This window comes from Pimephales promelas, chromosome 16 (genome assembly GCF_988280905.1).
Source record: "Pimephales promelas chromosome 16, fPimPro1.hap1.1, whole genome shotgun sequence".
Classification (NCBI taxonomy): Eukaryota; Metazoa; Chordata; class Actinopteri; order Cypriniformes; family Leuciscidae; genus Pimephales; species Pimephales promelas.
In genome coordinates, this window is record NC_142784.1 from 2,193,324 (window position 1) to 2,199,807 (window position 6,484).

A 6,484-nucleotide genomic window follows, 5' to 3' on the forward strand; every position below is an offset into this window, starting at 1 on the left:
TAGAGCCTCCATTTTTGCACTCAGGTCTAAGACTCATGGCCCTCTATCAGAATTTGGGAAGATTGGAGAAACTTTATTTTTCGCCCAAAAAAAAAACGTAAGGGGTACCACTGTCGTTTTTTTTTCGGGCCGAATTTTTGAGTTTCGATATCTCAGCTCTGGAAGGGGCTAGAGCCTCCATTTTTGCACTCAGGTCTAAGTCTCATGGCCCTCTATCAGAATCCAGAGTTTTGGGAAGATTGGAGAAACTTAATTTTTCGCCCCAAAAAAAAAACGTAAGGGGTACCACTGTCGTTTTTTTTTCGGGCCGAATTTTTGAATTTCGATATCTCAGCTCTGGAAGGGGCTAGAGCCTCCATTTCTGCACTCAGGTCTAAGTCTCATGGCCCTCTATCAGAATCCAGAGTTTTGGGAAGATTGGAGAAACTTAATTTTTCGCCCCAAAAAAAAAAAACGTAAGGGGTAACACTGTCGTTTTTTTTTCGGGCCGAATTTTTGAGTTTCGATATCTCAGCTCTGGAAGGGGCTAGAGCCTCCATTTTTGCACTCAGGTCTAAGTCTCATGGCCCTCTATCAGAATCCAGAGTTTTGGGAAGATTGGAGAAACTTAATTTTTCGCCCCAAAAAAAAAAACGTAAGGGGTACCACTGTCGTTTTTTTTTCGGGCCGAATTTTTGAGTTTCGATATCTCAGCTCTGGAAGGGGCTAGAGCCTCCATTTTTGCACTCAGGTCTAAGTCTCATGGCCCTCTATCAGAATTTGGGAAGATTGGAGAAACTTAATTTTTTGCCCCAAAAAAAAAACGTAAGGGGTACCACTGTCGTTTTTTTTCGGGCCGAATTTTTGAGTTTCGATATCTCAGCTCTGGAAGGGGCTAGAGCCTCCATTTTTGCACTCAGGTCTAAGTCTCATGGCCCTCTATCAGAATTTGGGAAGATTGGAGAAACTTAATTTTTCGCCCAAAAAAAAACGTAAGGGGTACCACTGTCGTTTTTTTTTTGGGCCGAATTTTTGAGTTTCGATATCTCAGCTCTGGAAGGGGCTAGAGCCTCCATTTTTGCACTCAGGTCTAAGTCTCATGGCCCTCTATCAGAATTTGGGAAGATTGGAGAAACTTAATTTTTCGTCCAAAAAAAAAACGTAAGGGGTACCACTGTCGTTTTTTTTTTCGGGCCGAATTTTTGAGTTTCGATATCTCAGCTCTGGAAGGGGCTAGAGCCTCCATTTTTGCACTCAGGTCTAAGTCTCATGGCCCTCTATCAGAATCCAGAGTTTTGGGAAGATTGGAGAAACTTAATTTTTCGCCCCAAAAAAAAAACATAAGGGGTACCACTGTCGTTTTTTTTTCGGGCCGAATTTTTGAGTTTCGATATCTCAGCTCTGGAAGGGGCTAGAGCCTCCATTTTTGCACTCAGGTCTAAGTCTCATGGCCCTCTATCAGAATTTGGGAAGATTGGAGAAACTTAATTTTTTGCCCCAAAAAAAAAACGTAAGAAGTAACACTGTCGTTTTTTTTTTCGGGCCGAATTTTTGAGTTTCGATATCTCAGCTCTGGAAGGGGCTAGAGCCTCCATTTTTGCACTCAGGTCTAAGTCTCATGGCCCTCTATCAGAATTTGGGAAGATTGGAGAAACTTAATTTTTTGCCCCAAAAAAAAAACGTAAGGGGTACCACTGTCGTTTTTTTTTCGGGCCGAATTTTTGAGTTTCGATATCTCAGCTCTGGAAGGGGCTAGAGCCTCCATTTTTGCACTCAGGTCTAAGTCTCATGGCTCTCTATCAGAATTTGGGAAGATTGGAGAAACTTAATTTTTCGCCCAAAAAAAAACGTAAGGGGTACCACTGTCGTTTTTTTTTTCGGGCCGAATTTTTGAGTTTTGATATCTCAGCTCTGGAAGGGGCTAGAGCCTCCATTTTTGCACTCAGGTCTAAGTCTCATGGCCCTCTATCAGAATTTGGGAAGATTGGAGAAACTTAATTTTTCGCCCAAAAAAAAAAACGTAAGGGGTACCACTGTCGGGTTTTTTTCGGGCCGAATTTTTGAGTTTCGATATCTCAGCTCTGGAAGGGGCTAGAGCCTCCATTTTTGCACTCAGGTCTAAGTCTCATGGCCCTCTATCAGAATTTGGGAAGATTGGAGAAACTTAATTTTTCGCCCAAAAAAAAAACTTAAGGGGTACCACTGTCGTTTTTTTTTCGGGCCGAATTTTTGAGTTTCGATATCTCAGCTCTGGAAGGGGCTAGAGCCTCCATTTTTGCACTCAGGTCTAAGACTCATGGCCCTCTATCAGAATTTGGGAAGATTGGAGAAACTTTATTTTTCGCCCAAAAAAAAAACGTAAGGGGTACCACTGTCGTTTTTTTTTCGGGCCGAATTTTTGAGTTTCGATATCTCAGCTCTGGAAGGGGCTAGAGCCTCCATTTTTGCACTCAGGTCTAAGTCTCATGGCCCTCTATCAGAATCCAGAGTTTTGGGAAGATTGGAGAAACTTAATTTTTCGCCCCAAAAAAAAAAAACGTAAGGGGTAACACTGTCGTTTTTTTTTCGGGCCGAATTTTTGAGTTTCGATATCTCAGCTCTGGAAGGGGCTAGAGCCTCCATTTTTGCACTCAGGTCTAAGTCTCATGGCCCTCTATCAGAATCCAGAGTTTTGGGAAGATTGGAGAAACTTAATTTTTCGCCCCAAAAAAAAAACGTAAGGGGTACCACTGTCGTTTTTTTTTCGGGCCGAATTTTTGAGTTTCGATATCTCAGCTCTGGAAGGGGCTAGAGACTCCATTTTTGCACTCAGGTCTAAGTCTCATGGCCCTCTATCAGAATTTGGGAAGATTGGAGAAACTTAATTTTTCGCCCAAAAAAAAAAAACGTAAGGGGTACCACTGTCGTTTTTTTTTTTTGGGCCGAATTTTTGAGTTTCGATATCTCAGCTCTGGAAGGGGCTAGAGCCTCCATTTTTGCACTCAGGTCTAAGTCTCATGGCCCTCTATCAGAATTTGGGAAGATTGGAGAAACTTAATTTTTTGCCCCAAAAAAAAAACGTAAGGGGTACCACTGTCGTTTTTTTTCGGGCCGAATTTTTGAGTTTCGATATCTCAGCTCTGGAAGGGGCTAGAGCCTCCATTTTTGCACTCAGGTCTAAGTCTCATGGCCCTCTATCAGAATTTGGGAAGATTGGAGAAACTTAATTTTTCGCCCAAAAAAAAACGTAAGGGGTACCACTGTCGTTTTTTTTTTGGGCCGAATTTTTGAGTTTCGATATCTCAGCTCTGGAAGGGGCTAGAGCCTCCATTTTTGCACTCAGGTCTAAGTCTCATGGCCCTCTATCAGAATTTGGGAAGATTGGAGAAACTTAATTTTTCGTCCAAAAAAAAAACGTAAGGGGTACCACTGTCGTTTTTTTTTTTCGGGCCGAATTTTTGAGTTTCGATATCTCAGCTCTGGAAGGGGCTAGAGCCTCCATTTTTGCACTCAGGTCTAAGTCTCATGGCCCTCTATCAGAATCCAGAGTTTTGGGAAGATTGGAGAAACTTAATTTTTCGCCCCAAAAAAAAAACATAAGGGGTACCACTGTCGTTTTTTTTTCGGGCCGAATTTTTGAGTTTCGATATCTCAGCTCTGGAAGGGGCTAGAGCCTCCATTTTTGCACTCAGGTCTAAGTCTCATGGCCCTCTATCAGAATTTGGGAAGATTGGAGAAACTTAATTTTTTGCCCCAAAAAAAAAACGTAAGAAGGAACACTGTCGTTTTTTTTTCGGGCCGAATTTTTGAGTTTCGATATCTCAGCTCTGGAAGGGGCTAGAGCCTCCATTTTTGCACTCAGGTCTAAGTCTCATGGCCCTCTATCAGAATTTGGGAAGATTGGAGAAACTTAATTTTTTGCCCCAAAAAAAAAACGTAAGGGGTACCACTGTCGTTTTTTTTTCGGGCCGAATTTTTGAGTTTCGATATCTCAGCTCTGGAAGGGGCTAGAGCCTCCATTTTTGCACTCAGGTCTAAGTCTCATGGCTCTCTATCAGAATTTGGGAAGATTGGAGAAACTTAATTTTTCGCCCAAAAAAAAACGTAAGGGGTACCACTGTCGTTTTTTTTTTCGGGCCGAATTTTTGAGTTTTGATATCTCAGCTCTGGAAGGGGCTAGAGCCTCCATTTTTGCACTCAGGTCTAAGTCTCATGGCCCTCTATCAGAATTTGGGAAGATTGGAGAAACTTAATTTTTCGCCCAAAAAAAAAAACGTAAGGGGTACCACTGTCAGGTTTTTTTCGGGCCGAATTTTTGAGTTTCGATATCTCAGCTCTGGAAGGGGCTAGAGCCTCCATTTTTGCACTCAGGTCTAAGTCTCATGGCCCTCTATCAGAATTTGGGAAGATTGGAGAAACTTAATTTTTCGCCCAAAAAAAAAACTTAAGGGGTACCACTGTCGTTTTTTTTTCGGGCCGAATTTTTGAGTTTCGATATCTCAGCTCTGGAAGGGGCTAGAGCCTCCATTTTTGCACTCAGGTCTAAGACTCATGGCCCTCTATCAGAATTTGGGAAGATTGGAGAAACTTTATTTTTCGCCCAAAAAAAAAACGTAAGGGGTACCACTGTCGTTTTTTTTTCGGGCCGAATTTTTGAGTTTCGATATCTCAGCTCTGGAAGGGGCTAGAGCCTCCATTTTTGCACTCAGGTCTAAGTCTCATGGCCCTCTATCAGAATCCAGAGTTTTGGGAAGATTGGAGAAACTTAATTTTTCGCCCCAAAAAAAAAAAAACGTAAGGGGTAACACTGTCGTTTTTTTTTCGGGCCGAATTTTTGAGTTTCGATATCTCAGCTCTGGAAGGGGCTAGAGCCTCCATTTTTGCACTCAGGTCTAAGTCTCATGGCCCTCTATCAGAATCCAGAGTTTTGGGAAGATTGGAGAAACTTAATTTTTCGCCCCAAAAAAAAAACGTAAGGGGTACCACTGTCGTTTTTTTTTCGGGCCGAATTTTTGAGTTTCGATATCTCAGCTCTGGAAGGGGCTAGAGACTCCATTTTTGCACTCAGGTCTAAGTCTCATGGCCCTCTATCAGAATTTGGGAAGATTGGAGAAACTTAATTTTTCGCCCAAAAAAAAAAAACGTAAGGGGTACCACTGTCGTTTTTTTTTTTCGGGCCGAATTTTTGAGTTTCGATATCTCAGCTCTGGAAGGGGCTAGAGCCTCCATTTTTGCACTCAGGTCTAAGTCTCATGGCCCTCTATCAGAATTTGGGAAGATTGGAGAAACTTAATTTTTCGTCCAAAAAAAAAACGTAAGGGGTACCACTGTCGTTTTTTTTTCGTGCCGAATTTTTGAGTTTCGATATCTCAGCTCTGGAAGGGGCAAGAGCCTCCATTTTTGCACTCAGGTCTAAGTCTCATGGCCCTCTATCAGAATTTGGGAAGATTGGAGAAACTTAATTTTTCGCCCCCAAAAAAAACATAAGGGGTACCACTGTCGTTTTTTTTTCGGGCCGAATTTTTGAGTTTCGATATCTCAGCTCTGGAAGGGGCTAGAGCCTCCATTTTTGCACTCAGGTCTAAGTCTCATGGCCCTCTATCAGAATTTGGGAAGATTGGAGAAACTTAATTTTTCGCCCAAAAAAAAAACGTAAGGGGTACCACTGTCGTTTTTTTTTTGGGCCGAATTTTTGAGTTTCGATATATCAGCTCTGGAAGGGGCTAGAGCCTCCATTTTTGCACTCAGGTCTAAGTCTCATGGCCCTCTATCAGAATTTGGGAAGATTGGAGAAACTTAATTTTTTGCCCCAAAAAAAAAACGTAAGGGGTACCACTGTCGTTTTTTTTCGGGCCGAATTTTTGAGTTTCGATATCTCAGCTCTGGAAGGGGCTAGAGCCTCCATTTTTGCACTCAGGTCTAAGACTCATGGCCCTCTATCAGAATTTGGGAAGATTGGAGAAACTTAATTTTTCGCCCAAAAAAAAAACGTAAGGGGTACCACTGTCATTTTTTTTTCGGGCCGAATTTTTGAGTTTCGATATCTCAGCTCTGGAAGGGGCTAGAGCCTCCATTTTTGCACTCAGGTCTAAGTCTCATGGCCCTCTATCAGAATTTGGGAAGATTGGAGAAACTTAATTTTTCGCCCAAAAAAAAAACGTAAGGGGTACCACTGTCGTTTTTTTTTTGGGCCGAATTTTTGAGTTTCGATATATCAGCTCTGGAAGGGGCTAGAGCCTCCATTTTTGCACTCAGGTCTAAGTCTCATGGCCCTCTATCAGAATTTGGGAAGATTGGAGAAACTTAATTTTTTGCCCCAAAAAAAAAACGTAAGGGGTACCACTGTCGTTTTTTTTCGGGCCGAATTTTTGAGTTTCGATATCTCAGCTCTGGAAGGGGCTAGAGCCTCCATTTTTGCACTCAGGTCTAAGACTCATGGCCCTCTATCAGAATTTGGGAAGATTGGAGAAACTTAATTTTTCGCCCAAAAAAAAAACGTAAGGGGTACCACTGTCATTTTTTTTTC